Source organism: Pseudophryne corroboree, unplaced genomic scaffold, assembly GCF_028390025.1.
Source record: "Pseudophryne corroboree isolate aPseCor3 unplaced genomic scaffold, aPseCor3.hap2 scaffold_1007, whole genome shotgun sequence".
Classification (NCBI taxonomy): domain Eukaryota; kingdom Metazoa; phylum Chordata; class Amphibia; order Anura; family Myobatrachidae; genus Pseudophryne; species Pseudophryne corroboree.
Genome location: NW_026967634.1, coordinates 130,960 through 153,573, shown reverse-complemented (window position 1 = coordinate 153,573; position 22,614 = coordinate 130,960). Strand labels below are relative to the sequence as shown.

The following is a 22,614-nucleotide window of genomic DNA, read 5'->3' as shown; positions in this document are numbered from 1 at the left end:
GTTGCATTTGGTTTGTTGTTTGGGGGTGCTTCAGTATTAGGCAGCCTTCTGCCCTCCCATGTTCATCTGAAAATATGTGTTCTCCCTGCAGTTGTTGTCCCCAGATGTGAGTTCCCTTGTGCTGCCTCAGTTGAATCTCCTTTACTTGACAGAGATGTGCCTGAGCAGCGGCCCTCCCCAGCCCTATCCCAAATCATACTTATTTTGCATAGGAGATACCATGGTCATGAAGATTGTTCTCCCAGGGTGAGGTTCTATTCAAAATCGCAGTTGGTCCCAATGACGCGGTTGTTGTTTTTGGGAGTCATACTGGACACAGAAGAGGCTTTCTTCCAGTGGAAAGGCTATGGAGATCCAGAGTCTGGTCAAACAAATTCTAAAACCAGCAAGAGTGTTAATCCATCAATGCATTCTGTTGCTTGGAAAGATGGTTGCGGCCTACGAGGCCATTCAGTTTGGCAGGTTCCATGCCAGAGTGTTCCAGTGGGACCTGTTGGACAAGTGGTCCGGATCCCACCTACACATGCACCGGAGGATAATCCTGTCTTCCAAGACCAGAATCTCACTCCATTGGTGGCTGCACAGTTCTCACCTCCTAGAGGGGCGATGGTTCGGGATCCAGGACTGGATCCTAGGGACCACGGATGCAACCCTCCGAGGCTGGGGAGCAGTCACACAGGGGAAAACATCCAAGGAAGATGGTCAAGTCAGGAAAGTTGTCTCCACATAAATATTCTGGAGTTAAGGGCCATTTAATAACTGCAGACACAGTACGCACTGGGACGGGTGCCCAGCATCCTCTACGGACTAAGAGAAAAGGATTTACCGGTAGGTATTAAAATCCTATTTTCTCTAACGTCCTAGAGGATGCTGGGGACTCCGTAAGGACCATGGGGATAGACAGGCTCCGCAGGAGACATGGGTACTTTAAGAAAGACTTTAGTTCTTGGTGTACACTGGCTCCTCCCTCTATGCCCCTCCTCCAGACCTCAGTTTGATACTGTGCCCAGTGGAGACTGGATGCTTTCAGGAGCTCTCCTGAGCTTTCTGACAGAAAGTATTTTGTTAGGTTTTTAATTTTCAGGGAGCACTGCTGGCAACAGATTCCCTCATCGAGGGACTGAGGGGAGAGAAGCAGCCCTACTCTGAGTTGCAAGGTCCTGCTTCTTAGGCTACTGGACACCATTAGCTCCAGAGGGATTGGTACGCAGGATCTCACCATCGCCGTCCGTCCCAGAGCCGCGCCTCCGTCCCCCTTGCAGAGCCGGAGGATAGAAGCCGGGTGAGTATGAGAAGAAAAGAAGACTTCAGAGGTGGCAGAAGACTTCATGATCTTCACTGAAGTAACGCACAGCACTGCAGCTGTGCGCCATTGCTCCCATACAGCTCACACACTCCAGTCACTGCAGGGTGCAGGGCGCAGGGGGGGGGGGGGGCACCTGGGCAGCAATATAACCTCTTTTTGGCAAAAATATAACACATATACAGCTGGGCACTATATATATGTATGAGCCCCCACCAATTTTACAGTTTAAGCGGGACAGAAGCCCGCCGCCGAGGGTGCGGGGCTTCTCCCTCAGCACTCACCAGCGCCATTTTTTCTTCACAGCACCGCTGAGAGGAAGCTCCCCGGACTCTCCCCTGCTTATACCATAGTAGACAAGAGAGTTGAAAAGAGGGGGGGGGGGCACATAATTCGGCGCAAATTACATACAGCAGTACTACTGGGCAAACATTAAGTTACTGTGTATTCCTGGGTTATATAGCGCTGGGGTGTGTTCTGGCATACTCTCTCTCTGTCTCTCCAAAGGGCCTTGTGGGGAAACTGTCTTCAGAAAAAGCATTCCCTGTGTGTGTGGTGTGTCGGTACACGTGTGTCGACATGTCTGAGGAAGAAGGCTATATTAGAGAGGAGCAGGAGCAAATGAATGTGGTGTCTCCACCGACAGCTGATTGGATGGATATGTGGAGTGTTTTAAATGCTAGTGTAAACTCATTGCACAAAAGATTAGACAAGGCTGAAGCTTTGGGACAGTCAGGGTCTCAACCCATGCCTGATCCTATGTTGCAGGGACTGTCAGGGTCTCATAAGCGCCCACTATCCCAGATTGTTGACACAGATACCGACACGGATTCTGACTCCAGTGTCGATTACGATGATGCAAAGTTACAGCCAAAATTGGCAAAATCCATTCGATATATGATTATGGCAATAAAAGATGTTTTGCACATCAGAGAGGAATCCCCTGTCCCTGACAAGAGGGTACATATGTACAAGGGAAAAAAGCCTGAGGTAACCTTTGAGGGGGTCACACGAGCTGAACGAGTTATGTGAAAAAGCTTGGGAATCTCCAGATAAAGGACTGCAGATTTCCAAAAGGATTCTTATGGCGTATCCTTTCCTATCAATGGATAGGTTACGATGGGAATCCTCCCCTAGGGTGGACAAAGCATTAACACGCTTATCCAAGAAGGTAGCCCTCCCGTCCCAGTATACGGCTACCCTCAAAGAGTCTGCTGACCGCAAACAGGAGATTACCCTGAAGTCCATTTATACACATTCAGGTACCTTACTCAGACCGGCAATTGCGTCGGCCTGGGTGTGTAGTGCTGTAGCGGCATGGACGGATACCTTATCTGAGGGGATGGATACCCTAGATAAGGATACTATTTTATTGACCCTGGGGCATATAAGAGATGCTGTCCTATATATGTGTGTATGCAAACTACAGGTGGTGCTGCAGGGCTCACACCCTTTTACTTGTCTTGTAGAACAACTCTGGAGCTGTTACTGGGTCCAGCTGCTGCAAGAAATCAGCTTGAATGCTTCAGGGGCTGGGGCATGGCCAACATGAGCCCACACTGATGGGGGGTGGGGGTGTATAAAGCGATTTAGGCGTCATCCAAGCGCAACCCCACAAAGGCCGCCATGCCCTGCGTGACCCTTTTCTCTTTTCATATGCAGACGAGGGTTGCAGCCAACTATGCCCACTGCTTGGATGACATCACCATATTCAAATCCATCTGCTGCAGGCCTTCCCCCAGGAATGCTTGCACTAGTTGCTGCATTTGGTTTGTTGTTTGGGGGTGCTTCAGTATTAGGCAGCCTTCTGCCCTCCCACATTCGTCTGAAAATGTGTTCTCCCTGCAGTTGTTGTCCCCAGATGAGAGTTCCCTTGTGCTGCCTCTGTTGAATCTCCTTAACTTGACAGGGGTGTGCCCGAGCAGCCGCCCTCCACAGCCCTATCCCAACACATACTTATCTTGCATATGAGGTCTCTTGATCATGAAGATAGTTCTCACAGGGTGAGGTTCATCCATTACATTTTAAAGTAGGAAGGTACAAATTACATATTCAAATTACATATATGTGCTGGATTCAAATGTTTTCCCCCCTTCCTTTCTCAATTGTGCCCATCAGCAGCTATTCTAATGTTGCTGCCAATGGGTGTGACACATTAATTTCTTCTGTGGGGTACACTGGACTCCACAAGGATTCACATTGGGGTGTAGAGTAGGATCTTGATCTGAGGCACCAACAGGCTCAAAGCTTTTGACTGTTCCCAAGATGCTCAGCGCCCCCTCCTCTATAACCTCGCTTCCATGAACAGGGAGCTCAGTTTGTAGTTGGTGCCTTCAGTAGCAGGCCACTTAACAGGGGGATGCCTCAGGCAGCCTATTCTTAGCTATTAATTTTGGCAAGAAAAGAAGAACTTTTTTTATAAGAATCTACAAGGGCTGCAGCAGGCTAGGTCTAATAGACTTCTTTACTGCAGCTCCATCACTCCCAATGGCGCAGTATACTCCTGTGCCCCGGTTGCTGGGTCACTGCAGCGGAGGCTCCGGTTTCTTCCTAAGGTCAGTCACACACACACACCGCCCTCCGGGATCACGAGGCCGCTGATGGGGGCGGGCCGTGTGCGCACTGGCGTGGACACTGATTACTGGGCAGCCGCTCCACTAGCCACCAGGGACAGTTAAGGTTGGGTTTTTTTCTCCTATATTAACCCCATTTTGTACTACCCGCAGTGCATTGTGATAGGTAATGGGGCCTGATTCAGGTTGGATCGCAATCCAACTGCAAAAACTGCTAAGAGCATACGCATCCGCCTGCATTTTCTGCGACACCCCGCAGATAATGCGATCGCCTCTGTCTGTGAATCGGTGAAGGGGGGGGTGGGAGGGGGGTCAACAACACTCCATTTCCAAGTCGGAGATGGAGCGGTGCGGGGGCATGGTTTCAAAATGGGGTCGGCAACGGAGAAACAGGAGGTGTGGTCAGAGCAGCTGCATGACATCACATGGGCCGGACTCTGCCAGTGGAGCCCCAGCGTCATGAGGTAGATTTTGTAGAGGCCGGGGAGGACTTCTGTTCCTGGAAACTAGCTGTGTTGTGCAGCTTTATTCCTCTGCCCCTACCTCTGGCAAGAAAGGACGCACCTCGCACTTTCTTGTTTCTTTGTGACCGAAAGGACTGCATTTGATAATGCGGAGCTTTCTTATGCTTTGAGGGAACATAAGGTAAAAAATTTGATTTTCCAACTGTAGCTGTGCGTGTTAATGCTTTGTCCATCCTAGGGGAGGATTTCCATCGTAACCTATCCGTTGATGGAAAAGGATACGCCATAAGAATCCTTTTGGAAATCTGCAGTCTTTTATCTGGAGATTCCCAAGCTTTTTCACATAACTCGTTCAGCTCGTGTGACCCCCTCAAAGGTTACCTCAGGCTTCTTTCCCTTGTACATATGTACCCTCTTGTCAGGGACAGGGGGTTCCTCTGTGATGTGCAAAACATCTTTTATTGCCATAATCATATATCGAATGGATTTTGCCAATTTTGGCTGTAACTTTGCATCATCGTAATCGACACTGGAGTCAGAATCCATGTCGGTATCTGTGTCAACAATCTGGGATAGTGGGCGCTTATGAGACCCTGACAGTCCCTGCAACATAGGATCAGGCATGGGTTGAGACCCTGACTGTCCCAAAGCTTCAGCCTTGTCTAATCTTTTGTACAATGAGTTTACACTAGCATTTAAAGCATTCCACATATCCATCCAATCAGGTGTCAGCGGAGACACCACATTCATTTGCTCCCGCTCCTCTCTAATATAGCCTTCTTCCTCAGACATGTCGATACACGTGTACCGACACACCACACACACAGGGAATGCTTTTTCTGAAGACAGTTTCCCCACAAGGCCCTTTGGAGAGACAGAGAGAGAGTATGCCAGCACACACCCCAGCGCTATATAACCCAGGAATAACACAATAACTTAATGTTTGTCCAGTAGCGCTGCTGTATGTAATTTGCGCCGAATTTTGTGCCCCCCCCTCTTTTCAACCCTCTTCTCTACCGTGGTATAAGCAGGGGAGAGTCCGGGGAGCTTCCTCTCAGCGGTGCTCTGGAGAAAAAATGGCTCTGGTGAGTGCTGAGGGAGAAGCCCCGCCCCCTCGGCGGCGGGCTTCTGTCCCGCTTAAACTGTAAAATTGGCGGGGGCTCATACATATATACAGTGCCCAGCTGTATATATGTTATATTTTTGCCAAAAAGAGGTTTATATTGCTGCCCAGGGTGCCCCCCCTGCGCCCTGCACCCTTACAGTGACCGGAGTATGTGAGGTGTATGGGAGCAATGGCGCACAGCTGCAGTGCTCAGTGAAGATCATGAACTCTGCGGAGCCCGTCTATCCCCATGGTCCTTACGGAGTCCCCAGCATCCTCTAGGACGTTAGAGAAACTAGAATTTTAATACCTACCGGTAAATCCTTTTCTCTTAGTCTGTAGAGGATGCTGGGCACCCGTCCCAGTGCGTACTGTGTCTGCAGTTATTAAATGGCCCTTAACTCCAGAACATTTATGTGGAGACAACTTTCCTGACTTGACCATCTTCCTTGGACGTTTTCCCCCTGTGTGACTGCTCCCCAGCCTCGGAGGGTTGCATCTGTGGTCCGTAGGATCCAGTGCTGGATCCCGAACCATCGCCCCTCTAGGAGGTGAGAACTGTGCAGCCACCAATGGAGTGAGATTCTGGTCTTGGAAGACAGGATTATCCTCCGGTGCATGTGTAGGTGGGATCCGGACCACTTGTCCAACAGGTCCCACTGGAACACTCTAGCATGGAACCTGCCAAACTGAATGGCCTCGTAGGCCACAACCATCTTCCCCAGCAACCGAATGCATTGATGGATTAACACTCTTGCTGGTTTCAGAATTTGTTTGACCAGACTCTGGATCTCCATAGCCTTTCCCCTGGAAGAAAACCTCTTCTGTGTCCAGTATGACTCCCAAAAACAACTACCGCGTCATTGGGACCAACTGCGATTTTGGCAAGTGTAGGAGCCAACCATGTTGTTGAAGAACTGTCAGGGAGAGTGCAATGTTTTGCACCAACTGGTCCCTGGATCTCACCTTTATCAGGAGATCATCCAAGTACGGGATAATTGTGACTCCTTGCTTGCGAAGGAGAACCATCATTTCCGCCATCACCCTGGTGAAAATCCTCGGAGCCGTGGACAGACCAAACGGCAATGTCTGAAATTGGTAATGACAATCCTGAATTGCAAACCTTAGGTAGCTTGATGCAGTGGCTAAATGGGAACATGTAAGTAGGCATCCTTTATGTCTACCAAAACCATGAAATCTCTTTCCTCCGGACTGGAGATCACTACCCTGAGAGATTCCATCTTGAAATTGAATTTCTTTAGGAAGAAATTGAGGGATTTCAGAATTTAGATTGGTCTGACTGAGCCGTCCGGCTTCGGGACCACGAAGAGGCTTGAATAAAAACCTTCTCCCTGCTGACTAAGGCCGATTTGAACAATCGGTGAGGGGGAACGTCTTGAAACCCCAGTTTGTACCCTTGGGACACTATTTGTAAAACCCACGAGTCCAGGTCCGAATGAATCCAGAACTGACTGAAGAGTTTTAGACGTGCCCCCACTGGTGTGGGCTCCTGCAAGAAAGCCCCAGCGTCACGCAGTGGATTTGGCAGAAGCAGAGGACAATCTCTGCTCCTGCGATCTTGAAGAGGCTACAGACCTCTTCCATCTCCTTCCTCTACCTGCAAAGAAAGGGGAATCTTAACTTCTTGCATATCTATTGGGCCAAAATGACTGCGGTAGATAATGATGCGTCTTCATCCGTTGAGAGGGAACATAGGGCAAGAAGGTTGGCTTACCTGCGGGAGCTGCCGAGATCAAATTAACTAGGCCGTCGCCAAACAAGGCTTCACCTTCATAGGGAAGAGACTCCCTTTCTTCTTGGAGTCAGCATCAGCATTCCCTTGGTGAATCCACAATGCCCTCCTATCCGAGACTGCCATGAAATTGGCCCGTGAACTCAAGAGTCCTATATCCCTTGCAGTCGTAAGTATGCTGCAGTGTCAACAGGCCAACTAAACCCTCCCCCCTCCTTTTACCCCATCACTTTGTCCAGTCCCAGTTGTCCATACTGTATTGCCATTATTATGCATGTTGCTGTGCTGGCCCTTTTCTGAATGTCCCTGCCACCGCCACCGAAGAGCTGGATAGCCCAGTATGAAAACCACCTGCCGGCCTCACTGACGGTCCGAGTCAAAGGCTCCATTTTTTTTTTAAAGATCCCTCTGCCAAGTTAAGGGGGGCTTAAGGGGGCCCCAGAGATATCAGTGTACTGGGGCCCAAGATTTCTGTTGCTGGCCCTGACCCTCAGGGGCGTATCTACCCCTTGGCCAGGATGTCACTTGCCAGGAGCACCATCCAGGTTTCAGTTGTGGGATTAGAGTTCATACAGTAATTAAATGTTTTCATATTGAGAACTACATCTCCCAGCATATACAGTGTGCTGGGGATGCTAACAAGCTTTATTTAAAAGTTTAAAAAAACATTGCTTTTATAATTGCAATGGTTAAAAAGGGAGAGCTATAAATCAATTTATCAGTGAATGATCGCAGTTTGAGCCGTTACATTTTACTGAACCACCTATCCCTCCACACTCACTACCTGTCCTCAGGATACATTTACCATCCCGGCAGATGGTATACCGGCGGTCATTTGACCGATGTTGGAATCCTGACACCACTTGGGAGACTGGTGCCGGCACACAGACAGCCAACATCCCGAAGGTGAGTATTGGAGGGAGGGTTAGGAGTCGGACCAGGGGAGGTGGTGTAAGGGAAGGCACTAGGAGGGGGGGGGTAGCCCTAGCTGCCACCCCCTGAGGGTTAGCCCTATCCGCCACCCCCCCAGAGGGTTAGTATTAGGATTGGGGATCATGTGACCTCTGGAATCCCGAGCGCCGGATGCCATACCCAACCCCCTTTACTTTTTCAGGCATTTCTATCTCTCCTCTCTCTATGGTGTTCCAATTGCCCACTTTCCCTTGTGCTTTACTCTCTCTCTCTCTCTCTCTCTCCTTTGTTTAGAGCATCAGTTTCTGTAGTCCACTTATACCCTTATTTTTTCCAGTGTTTCACTAACTCTCTGATGTAATGAGGATGTATGGTCTAGAGGGATCAGTAATGCATTGTACTGTATAGAGGCGTCAGGGATGTAGCGTAGGGAATAGAGGCGTCAGGGATGTAGCGTAGGGAATAGAGGCGTCAGGGATGTGGCGTAGGGAATAGAGGCGTCAGGGATGTGGCGTAGGGAATAGAGGCGTCATGGATGTGGCGTAGGGAATAGAGGCGTCAGGGATGTAGCGTAGGAAATAGAGGCGTCAGGGATGTGGCGTAGGGAATAGAGGCGTCAGGGATGTGGCGTAGGGAATAGAGGCGTCAGGGATGTGGCGTAGGGAATAGAGGCATCAGGGATGTGGCGTAGGGAATAGAGGTGTCAGGGATGTAGCGTAGGGAATATAGGCATCAGGGATGTACTAGCAGGTATATAGAGGTCAGTGTACTGTAAAGAGGGGTCAGTAATGCAGTGATGGTTATAGAAAGGTCAGTGATGTAGTGTAGGGTATAGAGGGGTCAGTTATGTAGTGTGGGGTAAAGAGGGGTCAGTAAAGATACTAAGCTGAAGTACTTAGAACACTTCTTGAATTAAGACACAACCTGCAAGAAAAAGTATGCAATATGGGTGAAAAGGCAAATGTCAGAGGTCTGATACAAGTGACCAGCTCCATACCTTGCACCACATAGCGTTATGTTAAACTGGGATATGTTCTTTTTTGGTGTGTGTGTGTGTGTGTGTGTGTGTGTGTGTGTGTGTGTGTGTGTGCCAAAGGCTGCCTGCCTTATTGCTCCTCCCCCATCCGGCTCCCAAGCACCTCTGCTGCCCAGTGATCCAGGAGCCTGCTGCTAGGAAGAAGTGGCCGAGCTTCAGCAAGCGAGTCTGGAAACTGGCGGAGGAAGTCATGATAACCAGATAATGGGGAGTGGAGAGCCAGTTCCAAGGTAATACTTTATACAGCTGGTTGAGATCCTGGTCGGTGGATATGGATTCCAAGAAAACCCTGGAGGTGCTTCCTATCAAGGGAGACACTCTCTTTGGAGAAGACCTCAATAAGATTGTAGCTGATCTGGCTACTGCTAAAACAACTTGCCTACCTAGTATGACTCCTACCACGTAGAAGGCTAAAAGTACTTTTCCTTGGCCCTTTCATCCTCCAGGTAAAGCGTACCCATGGTCAGGCATACCCAAAGCAAGCTCATGCTTCCAGACCTGCCAAGCCCAGACTGAAGCAAGCCTGGGCTGCCCGTCAGCCTGCTTCCAAAACGGACAAGCCTGCCGCATGACGGGGCGGGCCTCCCTCTGGGGGATCCCAGGGTGGGGGGCCCGACTTCTAAGTTTGGCATAGAAAGGTATAATTCTAAGATAGAGAATTCTATTTGGAGCTCACCTTGTACTTTGTGAAGAAATAATCAGCATTGTGGCTGAGCAGATACATGTAGTGTGTGGCTGCAAACTGCATGGATCTGCTGCGTTGCAATGCTGATACTTTTTTTTTCAAAGTACCAATAGCTTCATATAATGTTCACAATTTTTATGCAGGATCAAATAGCTCAATGGGTAGGGTGTTTGATTAGAATTCAACAGGTTATAGGTTTGAATCCTTGGTATTGTAGTTTGAGATGTCGGCATCCTATCACCTGGGATATCATACTAAATAAATGGAGTTGATCAATTTTTTTTTTTTTTATTAAACTAGGGACAATTTCCAGATACTTTTATTTATAACTGAGATTGCCCCCTGGAACTTCACATCAGTTGACAACTATGCATGAGTGGGCAGTGCTTGCCCTGGATCTGCCCACCCATTTGTGTGCCATCATAAAAGAAAGCATAACTGACAGTTATCCTGGGCGTACACTACACAATTATCTGTCAGGCTATCTATCCAGTCTGGATGGATGGAATAAAAATCTGGTAATGTATAGGAGCAAATGTCAATTAACCATTTGCTCCCAAACACTAGAAAAGTGGTCAAAAATGGTCATTACACAAATTGGTTAAACCCAAAATTTAACCAATTTGTTTAGGGGACCATTTTTGTCCATTTTCTAGTGTTTGAGAGTAAATCGTTGATGGTCATTTGCTCACATAGATAACCGGATTTCTATTCCAATCAGCCAGTGTTGGAGAGATGGTCTGCCAGATTACATAATGCATACCAGAGCCATAACTAGACTTTTTAGTGCCCTGTGACAGAGAATTATATGCCCCCCCCCCCCCCCCACTATTTTTGCAATATGGACAAAAGGCGCATGCCTCGTGGGGAAGGGGCATAACAAGATTGGTCTCAGAGAAAGCACATGAGATATGAAGATATATCTAGTATACTTGACACTCAATGGTTTGTGGTATTGCCGGGGGGCCCTCCTTAAATGCATATACAGTCACACATGGCTTGCTTGTGCAAATGGCATATCAGCAGTCAGCACTAACTGGTGACATGCCATTTGTACAAGTAAGCCATGTGTGACTAATATATAAACACACTTTATTAAATAACACCTCAAACTACCATACCCAGGATTCAAACCTATAACCTGTTGAATTCTAATCAAACACCCTACCCATTGAGCTACTTGATCCTGCATAAAAATTGTGAACATTATATGAAGCTATTGGTACTTTGCAAAAAAAAATTATTAGCATTGCAACTCAGCAGATCAATGCAGTGTGCAGCCACACACTCCATATATCTGCTCAGCCACAATGCTGATTATTTCTTCACAAAGTACAAGGTGAGCTCCAAATAGAATTCTCTAGCTTAGATTATACCTTTCTATGCAAGGGTAAATAGCTCAATTGTTTGACTGCAATGCCACAGGAAATGGTTTGGATCCAAGACAGTGTGACTGAATAATAAAGAAACCTTAAGATGAGTTCATGAATGTTGTATAAGTATTAGTGAGAGAAGGGGTCAGGAGCATGCTAGGCTGCAAAAAATAAGGTAGGCTGCAAGTGAAAGTAATGATCTCCTATATATTTTCCCAGATCTGTCACTCTGTGTGGCTAACTCTGGGGGAAGTCACAGCAATGGGCGGAGACGGCATCTGCAGGACGATACACCAGTGCCAGCAGCAGACCGTAACAAAGTGACAGATTTGGGAGAATATATAGGAGGTAGGGAGGTGGCCATGGTACATGGCTGACCAAGGGACACTAGCTCATGTACCCCTTTACCACTGAGGCTAGCCACCAAGGATGGACCTGTCACCAGTGCACATGCAATAACCTCTTCTGCTGCCCTCTTTGCAACTCAGATTGCCCAGTGCTCCCCTTCGCTAACAGTCCACAAAGTTTCCCCATCTCACGATCTGCCTCCTCACCGCCACTTTCATCTCTACAGCACACGCGCATATCATACAAGATCCCATCATGCGTACGTAGGTCTGAAATGCCAGAGGGAGGTTGGGGGGAGATTGACATGCGCCAGCAACACCACACAGCTCACTGTGACCACAGTGGAGAGGCGCTGCAACAGGACAATACACCAACCTCGGAGCAAGGAACTGCGTCGGTCAGGAGGAGAACTATTTCAATAGCATAAAAAGGTTAGTGCGTCCCACCCTATGGACACCAGACTCATCAATTCACTGTTGCCAGAGTCTCATACAATGACTCTGAACCTCTAAGCACACTATTTGACTGTCCACACCCTGCTGTGCCTATTACCCATCTCCTCCACCACCCTCAACACTGACCCACACATCATTCACCCACAAAGATACAATAAAGGTAGTTTGGATAAATTAGCTAAATGAAATGGATTTAACCAATTTATCTAAATGACCATTTTTGGATGTTTTCCAGTGTTTGTGAGCAAATGGTCAATTGTCATTTGCTGCCACATATTAGCATAATTTTGTTTCAACTAGAAAAAAAAAATGGACAGATAATCTAAGTGTGGATCCAGTTTAAAGGTCCGTATTCACGGACCGATTTTGGGGAGAGATGTGTGCTGAGCGAACTGCTCAGCACACATCTCTCCCCCCGCTCAGCACAGCGTGATGTGTGCTGAGCGTACGGGGGGTGGGGGGGCGCTCATTTCACCCCCTGTGTAGGGCATTCTGTGTGTATCCAGCTTAACAGGTGTGAGCATCATACAACTACTGACTTGCGAGTAACTATACAGCAGCTCCATACCTTGTGACTTGAAGAAACACCAGTTAACCCCGGGAATGCTGCAGTCAAAGCAACAATTCCTCTTCTTACATTCCGCTGCACTTATTGTGGGGTAGCCGCAATCCCTTCTGCTGTACGGTTCCACATTACATTGTTTCTTGTCACTTCCTGTTGATGCAGTAAGGAAACATCCAGGAATTACAGCAGCTTAGTTTTTTTTTTTTTTTAACTGGTGCAATTTAGCTAGATCACAGGGCAATTTAGCTCCTTTGGTCCTTTTTTAGGACCAGTTAATCAGACAGTTGAGCAAACTGAAAAACAGCTAACAGGAAATTTCCACTTAAATGGTATTTTCTAATCTTATCTGACCATGACTAAGAATAAAGGATACACAAGATAAACTCTTATAGCTATTGACCTTATCCATGTTTAAGCTCCATCAAATCTGTAATCAATAGCACTACATGCTCCCACTCTACCACTGTACTGTATACTCTACCTGTGTTTTTAAGGTAAAAACACCATTTAACCCCAGTGACACTTGAATTAAAGCAGCAGCCTCTATAATAGCATTCTTTAGCATTAATCCCAGGAAATCTGCAATCTTCACGCTCTTTGATAGCCACGCTACATTGCTGTTTACTTGGATGGAGCAGAGAGCACAACATCAGGACATAGGAAATATTACAATGCATGATAAGAAAGGTGTGAGTTCTACAGCAAGGCTCTAACCCTTTGCCAGTGCCAAATACATAGGGCTTAACTCAGATCTGATCACAGCAGCAAATTTATTAGCTAAAACCATGTACACTGCAGGGGGGGGGGGGTGTATAATATGTGCAGAGAGAGTTAGATTTTGGTGCGGTGTGTTCAAACTGAAATCTACATTGCAGTGTAAAAACAAAACAGCCAGTATTTACCCTGCACACAAACAATATAACCCACCTAAATCTCTCTGCAAATGTTATATCTGCCCCCCCCCCCCCCATCCCTGCAGTGCACATGGTTTTGCCCACTAGCTAACAAATTTGCTGCATCTGGGAATTACAGCATCTTAATATTTCTTTTTACAGAGGGTTCAGCAAATTAAATTATTTAGTGAAATACTGTAATCATAACAGTTACAGGGATATTGTAGGTAGATTTATTGTCAGTGGATAAATGTAAAAATTAAACCCTTAGGCATAGTTCCCAAATGCTGTCATTGCAATCCAGATTTTAAGGATATCATGCTTGAGCACGGGTGACTTAATTAGAACTTCGGTCAATGTGAATTAACCATTGGACTCAACCATGGTTATCCTTAAAACCCAGGGGTCTATTTAAGATCGATCTTAATCGATGTTGGGCTTCCAGGTTGAAAAAAAAACACACATTTACTAACATTTTAAAATTTATATAAAAAATCATCTGTTCGTAAATGCAGTGCACATGGTTTTGCCCAACTGCTAACAAAAATCCTGCTGCGATCAACTCAGAATTACCCCCCATGGCCCTCATTCCGAGTTGTTCGCTCGCAAGCTGCTTTTAGCAGCATTGCACACGCTAAGCCGCCGCCTACTGGGAGTGAATCTTAGCATCTTAAAATTGCGAACGAAAGATTTGCACTATTGCGATAAGACATCTCTGTGCAGTTTCTGAGTAGCTCGAGACTTACTCTGCCAGTGCGATCAGTTCAGTGCTTGTCGTTCCTGGTTTGACGTCACAAACACACCCAGCGTTCGCCCAGACACTCCTCCGTTTCTCCAGCCATTACCGCGTTTTTCCCAGAAACGGTAGCATTTTTTCCCACACGCCCCTAAAACGGTCTGTTTCCGCCCAGAAACACCCACTTCCTGTCAATCACATTACGATCACCAGAACGATGAAAAAACGGTGAGTAATATTCCTAACTGCATAGCAAATTTACTTGGCGCAGTCGCAGTGCGAACATTGCGCATGCGCATTAAGCGGAAAATCGCTGCGATGCGAAGAAAATTACAGAGCGAACAACTCGGAATGACCACCTATGTGCACTGCAGGGAAGGCAGATTTAACATGTGCAGAGAGAGTTAGATTTGGGTGTGGTGTGTTCAATCTGCAATCTAATTTGCAGTGTAAAAATAAAGCAGTCAGTATTTACCCTGCACAGAAACAAAATAACTCACCCAAATCTAACTCTTTCTGCACATGTTATATCTGCCTCCCCTGCAGTACACATGGTTTTGCCCAACTGCTAACAAAATTCCTGCTGCGATCAACTTGGAATTACCCCCATCGAATTACCCCCATTTTCACACTGCTCGTGTATATAAGACATAGGGCCTAATTCAGTTTGGATCGTAATACGCGTTCCAACCGCAAAAACTATGAAGAGGATTGGGGCATATACGCAGGGTCCATCCTGTGCGCGTGCCTACATTTTCTCCGGGTGCCCCGCAGAAAATGCGAATGCCTCTGCCTGTCAATCAGTAGAGGGCGTACCTTCGCAGGTATATCGCGATCATGAGCCATGTCTCCCATTTTTGTCATTATAGGTGCTCTGTGAGCTGCTGGCCATGCCCCAGCCCCTCTGTCTCCCGTGAATAGACATTGAGGCTTATTCAGACCAGATCGCTTCAATTTATTTTCACCCAACGGGCAATCTGGTCTGCACTGCACAAGCGTATGCGCCACAATGCGTAAGTGCGACGGTCCGGAGATCACAAGAAGATTGACAAGAAGAGGGTGTTTGTGTGGGTTGCAACTGAATGTTTCTAGGGAGTGTCCGGAAAAACACTGGAGGGACCCGGCGTTTTGTGGGAGGATTTGTGACGTCACCTCAATGGCTGAGTAAGTGCTGAGCTGTGCAGCTCTTGTGCACATGTGATCACACACCTGCACAGCAAATTTTCCCTTCCGCTGTAGGCGGCAACTACCTGATTACAGGGATGCAAAAAACACACCCTAGCGATCAGGTCTGAATTACCCACAATGTGCATATTTGCAGAGCAACAAGCTACAGGGAGCCTTCCACCCCCCCCCCCTTCCCCATGACTATGGGACACTGCGGCCCCCACAGGGGGGGGGGGTTGTTAGCTGGACATTCCCAAAAAAAGTGACTGTCCTGCAAAAATTGGTATAGTTGGGAGGTATGTTCAAATACATTTATTGTTTTGCATGCGGGGTAAATACTGGCTTCTTTGACATTTAGCCACAAATGCTGCACAGCTGAATTACAGTATTACACTGCAATTAACAGTTATGCTAGGACATTCCCCCTCCCAAATCTACCTCTCTCTGCATGTTACATCTGTCCCACAGTGGCGTGCGGTGAGGTCAGTGGCTAGTGAGGCACTACAGCCATAATTTCCGCCGAATCCTGCCGATGACCCTTAGCCAATGCCCGCTACTGCCTCTGAGCCGATACCCGCTGCCACCGTCAATGGCTTACAAACTCTCCCACAATCAACTGACCCAGCCCTCCACCACTAATTTCTATCTCAGTCCGATGCCGCCAATGCCCGCTGCCTGCCTGCTCATTGTTCTTGTTATATATTATACATTTTTAAAGAAAAAAAAATGAGTGTTTGGGACTGGGAAGGGTGAGGGAGGAGGACATGAATGCACTTTTGTTGTCCAGGGCTTCCATTAACTTAAAGGAGAAGGGTCTGAATGGGTTAAAAAAAATGCGTGAGGTCCCCCCTCCTTAGTATAACCAGCCTCGGGCTCTTTGAGCTGGTCCTGGTTTTTTAAATACTGGGGGGAAAATTGGACAGGGGTTCCCCGTATTTAGACAACCAGCACCGGGCTCTTAGAACGGTCCAGGTTCCAAAAATACGTGGGACAAAAGATGTAGGGGTCCCCCATATTTTTAAAACCAGCACCGGGCTCCACTAGCCAGAGAGATAATGCCACAGACGGGGGACACTTTTATGTAGGTCCCTGCGGCCCTGGCATTACCCCTCCAACTAGTCACCCCTGGCCGGGGTTCCCTGGAGGAGTGGGGACCCCTTAAATCAAGAGGTTCCTCCCCTCGAGGCACCCAAGGGCCAGAGGTGAAGCCCGAGGCTGTCCCCAGCACCCCTGGGTGGTGGGTGCCGGGCTGATAGCCATGTGTGTAAAAAAAGAATATTGTTTTTGTTGTTGTGGAACTACAAGGCCCAGCAAGCCTCCCCCGCTTGCTGGTACTTGGAGAACCTCAAGTACCAGCAGGCGGGGAAATAACGGGCTTGCTGGTACCTGTAGTTCTACAACAACAAAAAATACCCAAATAAAAACACAAACACACACACCGTGACAGTAAAATTATTGAGACAGGCTGTAGCATGTGGGTGCATGTAACCCTATAAAAGTGATGGATTGGGTGACTATTACAATACCCACTGTTGCTGTCTGAAAAATTATGGATTTATAGATTGCTCTGCCGAGACATGTTTTTTTCTAAAATGCACCACAGGTATGGATGGATAGTATACTTGACGACACAGAGGTAGGTAGAGCAGTGGCCTACTGTACCGTACTGCTATATATTATATTATTTATTATTATTATTATTATTATCCTTTATTTATATGGCGCCACAAGGGTTCCGCAGTGCCCAATTACAGAGTACATAAACAAATAATCAAACAGGAAAACAGCAATTTACAGTTGACAACAATATAGGACAAGTACAGGGTAAATAAACATAGCTACATCAGCAGATGACACTGGAATAAGTATCAGGTGGCAGAAGACTGCTGGATTTGGTGCAGCTGAAGATTATTAAAGTAAGAAAAGAGTAAGCACATGAGGGAAGAGGGCCCTGCTCGTGAGAGCTTACATTCTAAAAGGGAGGGGTAGACAGACAGGGGTGAGACAGATGGGGTACATAGAGAGCGTGGAACAGAGGTTTAGGATGAGATTTGGCTGGGTTTGGTGAAGAAGTGGGTCTTGAGAGCCCGTTTGAAGTTTTGTAGAGAGGTGGAGAGTCTGAGGGGGAGAGATAGGGAATTCCAGAGAAGTGGTGCAGCACGTGAAAAATCTTGGAGGTAGGAGTGGGAGGAAGTAATCCGTAGGCAGGAGTCGGTGTGCATTAGCAGAGCGAAGAGGGCGGGTGGGAGTGTAAAGCGAGATAAGATCAGAGATGTAGATTGGAGAGGAGTGGGTGAGGGCTTTGTAAGCAAGTGTGAGAAGCTTGAAATGGATTCTGAAAGGGAAGGGGAGCCAGTGAAGAACTAGTAAGAGAGGAGAGGTGGACGTAGTGCGTTTGGTGAGGAAAATGAGCCGGGAAGCAGCATTGAGGATAGATTGGAGTGGAGAGAGGTATTTGTCAGGAATGCCAGTCAGGAAGAGATTACAGCAGTCCAGTCTGGAGATGACCAGTGAGTGGATAAGAGTCTTAGTAGCATCCTGGGTCAGAAAGGGTCTGATCCTGGAAATATTTTTTAGATGAAAACGGCAGGTTTGTGAGAGGTGCTGAATGTGTGGTTTGAAGGAGAGGGAGGAGTCAAGGATTACTCCAAGACAGCGCACTTGGGGGGTAGAGGAGATAGTAGTGCCATCAATAGATAATGAGATTGTAGGAGGTGAGGTTATGCGGGAGGGAGGTAGGATGATCAGCTCGGTCTTAGACATGTTAAGTTTAAGAAAGCGCTGGGACATCCAGGAAGAGATAGCAGAGAGACAGTTGGAGATACGAGTGAGGAGAGTAGGGGAGAGGTCTGGAGAGGAAAGATAGATTTGAGTGTCATCAGCATAGAGATGATATTGGAAACCAAAAGAACTAATGAGCTTACCTAGTGAGGACGTATAGAGAGAGAAGAGAAGAGGACCAAGGACAGAACCTTGGGGTACCCCTACAGTTAGTGGAAGTGAGGGGGAGGTGGAGTCATGAGAGGAGACAGAGAATGAACGGTCAGAAAGTTAGGACGACAACCAAGAGAGGGCTGTGTTACGCAGACCAATGGAGTGAAGGATTTGCAGTAGGAGAGGATGGTCCACAGTGTCAAAAGCAGCAGAGAGATCAAGTAGAATAAGTAGAGAGTAGTGTCCCTTAGATTTAGCAGCATGGAGGTCATTGCATACTTTTGTAAGGGCAGTTTCAGTGGAGTGGAGAGGACGGAAGCCAGACTGGAATGGGTCAAGCAGTGAGTGTGAGGAAAGAAAGGAAGTAAGGCGGTTGTAGACAATACGCTCAAGGAGTTTGGAGGCAAAAGGGAGGAGAGAGATGGGTCGGTAGTTGGAGAGAGTGTTTGGATCAAGGGTAGGTTTTTTAAGAATAGGAGAGATGAGAGCGTGCTTGAAGGCAGAGGGGACAGTGCCTGATGAGAGGGAGAGATTGAGAAGGTGGGAAAGATGGGAAAAAGCAGAAGAAGAGAGGTGGCAAAGGAGGCGGGAGGGGATTGGGTCAAGTGGGGAGGTGGTGAGGGGACAGGAACGAATGAGGGCCATGACTTCCTCTCCAGATGCATGGGAGAAAGATGACAGAGTTGGTGCGAGGGATGGGGAGGGTTGGTAAGGGTTGGGAGAAGGCTGGTTACTGATAGTCTGGTGTGATGTGATGTCCTGACGTATGGAGTCAATTTTGGATGTGAAGTAAGTGGCAAAGTCAAGAGCAGAGAGTGAGGAAGGGAGACGAGGTGGAGGTGGGCAGAGGAGTGAGTTGAGAGTGGCAAAGAGGCGCCGGGGGTTGGAAGACTGGGAGGAGATGAGGTTCTTGAAGTATGACTGTTTAGCAAGAGAAAGGGCAGCACTGAAGGATGAGAGCATAAGTTTGAAATGGAGGAAGTCTGCCTTAGAGCGTGATTTCCTCCAGTGTCGCTCAGCCGTACGTGAGCATTTTTGCAGATATCTGGTGCATTTGGTGTGCCAGGGTTGAGGTGTTAATTTGTGAGGGTGAATAGTGGTTGGTGGAGCAACAGAGTCAAGAGCAGAAGTAAGGGAAGCATTGTATGTGGAAGTGGCTTGTTCAGGGCATGAGAGAGAGAGAATAGGAGAGAGAAGTGAGTCAAACAGGGAGGAAAGGAATGTGGTGTCAATAGCTTCAATGTTACGCTTAGTGATGGTAGCCTTAGGAGGTAGAGATGGGGAAGTCGAGAGAGATAGGTTGAAGGAGAGCAGGTGGTGGTCAGAGAGGGGAAATGGGGAGTTGGAAAAATCAGAAATATCACAGCGGTGAGTGAAGACCAGATCCAGTGAGCTCCCATTCACATGGGAGGGTGAGGAGGTCCACTGGGAGAGACCAAGTGAAGAGGTGAGGTTAAGGAGTTTAGAGGCAGGGGATTGTGTGGGGATGTCAATAGGGATGTTGAAATCGCCTAGGATAATGGTGGGAATGTCAGAAGAGAGGAAGTGAGGAAGCCAGGAAGCAAAGTTGTCGATTAATTTGGAAGCAGTGCCAGGGGGGCGGTAAATGACAGCTACTCTAAGATAAACTGGTTGGAAGAGGCATATGGCGTGGACCTCAAATGTAAAGAATATAAGGGATGGTTCTGGTGGTATGAGTTGGTAGGAGTAACTAGAAGGTAAAAGGACCCCAACACCACCCCCATGGCGACCCCCAGGTCGGGGTGTGTGTGTGAATGTAAGGCCCCCAGCAGAGAGAGCAGCAGCAGAAGTAGTGTCAGAGGGCGTAATCCAAGTTTCAGTAATGGCTAGTAGGTGTAGGGAGTTGGAAATGAAAAGGTCATGAGTGGGGACCAGTTTGTTATAAACAGATCTGGCATTCCAGAGGGCACAGGATAGGGGGTATGAGTTTGTGGGAGAGATGTGAATTAGATTTTCAGGGTTGCTGTAGCGATGAGGTGGGATTAACTTTGAGGGCAGGGATGATGAGAGAGTAGTGATGGTACGGGTGCCTGAGCTAGGAGGGGAAACTGCAGGAGGTGGGCAGGGAGGGAGGTCAGTGTGATGTGGATGGGGGTGTGGGGAGGTGACAGGGAAGGGAGAGAGGGAGCAGGGCTGAGTTGTGGGGTAGCAGGACCATGGGGCAGAGGTGAATGAAAGTGGGGTAACAGGAAAGGTGGGGGAAGGAAACAGAGGGATGGAGGGGAGACAGAGGAGGGGAGAGAGGAGGAGGTGGAGGAGACTAGGGGGGAAGGCTAAAGATACATTATTAGGTAGACACTTAGTGATGTGGGGAGTATAAGAAAACCTTGACATAGTGTTAAGTAGGTAAATAGGTTGAGGGAAAGTGGAAGTAGGAGAGGAGACTGTAAGGCAATCCGAGCAGAAGAATTGCAGAAATGCAGGTGAGAAAAGCTGTGTAGGCTCAAGGGGTGTAGATTTAGTATGAAATGAGTCAAAAGCGTAGATAAAGTGGGTGCAGAAAAGTATTTGGAGTGTAAGAAATGAAAGGATTGTGAGAGGTTTAAGAAGCAATGGTAATTATGTTAGATGTTTTAAGTGTTTGCAGGTAAAATTGCATTGGTGCAGCTGTGCTTAAAAAACAAAATTACAATAATACAGATACAGGCATTTGTAGGTGAAATGGATGGTTTATGAAATGTCCAAGTAAGGTAGTTCTGTGCTATGTAATCAGATGCAACAATCAGGAGGTGAGTGATCTGAGGAGTAAGTGACTCACATTTGTTATTAGTTCTTCAGTTTTCTTTGTTTTGTTAGATTGGTGTGCTTCTGTTTTCCTTCTTTTTCACTTCGATTGAACGCTGATTGAACACTGCTGTTATGTGTCAATTTTATCACGGTTTGATAAAAATGCACGCTTAGATCAATAAATGCACAGCCAAATGGCTTTGCACAGCCTACACCATTGGACTTAAGTAGAAGACTATTACAAATGAAACCAATAATTGAAATCTGTAACCACACCCCACCCCCTCAAATGCCAGGCAATAAATTACCTTAAAAACAACAACCAGGCATTCCACAAAGACTAAACTGGGTCTATATCATTCAAAACTTTAAAAAAGTACTTCAAAATCACATACTATGCAATAATGTTTCAATTTGCATTACCCAGCAGAATTAGCTTTGCATATATAGATATAGTGCAGCAGAATATATTGGTGGTTGTAGTCAATTGTAATTACCTGTAGGTGACAAGAAGAGAAGAAACGTCAATTCACAATCGATATCAGCTGAAGATAAATTAATGCTGATTGAACACTGCTGTTATGTGTCAATTTTATCACGCTTTGATAAAAATGCATGCTTAGATCAATAAATGCACAGCCAAACGGCTTTGCACAGCCTACACCATTGGACTTAAGTAGAAGACTATTACAAGTGAAACCAATAATTGAAATCTGTAACCACACCCCACCCCCTCAAATGCCAGGCAATAAATTACCTTAAAAACAACAACCAGGCATTCCACAAAGATTAAACTGGGTCTATATCATTCAAAACTTTAAAAAAGTACTTCAAAATCACATACTATGCAATAATGTTTCAGTTTGCATTACCCAGCAGAATTAGCTTTGCATATATACATATAGTGCAGCAGAATATATTGGTGGTTGTAGTCAATTGTAATTACTCAGCAGAATTAGCTTTGCATATATAGATATAGTGCAGCAGAATATATTGGTGGTTGTAGTCAATTGTAATTACCCAGCAGAATTAGCTTTGCAAATATAGATATAGTGCAGCAGAATATATTGGTGGTTTTAGTCAGTTGTAATTACCCAGCAGAATTAGCTTTGCATATATATAGTGCAGCAGAATATATTGGTGGTTGTAGTCAAATTAAGCAGACGGGAGAAGTCAGGATAGTGCGCAAGGGCATAGAAGGGAGCGGCTCAAGAAAAGAGAAGTGGAAACAGACAGCAAACTAGGCTGGAGAGAGACCTGAGACAAAGAGATCTGAATTATACGAGAGCCGACCAGGGGAAAAACAAATTATGCAGTCAAGTTTCCCACATTTGGAAAAATCACAGGAGCAGCACACCCAGAGTGCAATGAGTGAGCCTTGCCCTGGGAGAAGCACCTTCATGATCATAGTATATCACCTGGCAGGTAAGTAGGAGTTGGGCTAGAGCTGGGGAGGGTCGCTGCTCGGGCACCCCCCTGTCAAGTGAAGGAGATCCAACTGAGGCAGCACAAGGAATCTCTCGAAAGAAGAACAAGGCTAGAGGAAGATCTGAGACAAATAAAT

At 46.9% G+C, this 22,614-nt stretch overlaps 1 non-coding gene across 1 annotated transcript; it reads right to left on the bottom strand.

Moving 5' to 3' along the window:
* Window positions 1-22,320: 22,320 nt before the first annotated feature.
* On the bottom strand, window positions 22,321-22,483 carry LOC134987546 (U1 spliceosomal RNA). The gene has a single exon (XR_010193174.1). It is a non-coding gene; the product is annotated as a U1 spliceosomal RNA (small nuclear RNA).
* Between the last annotated feature and the right edge of the window lie 131 nt (window positions 22,484-22,614).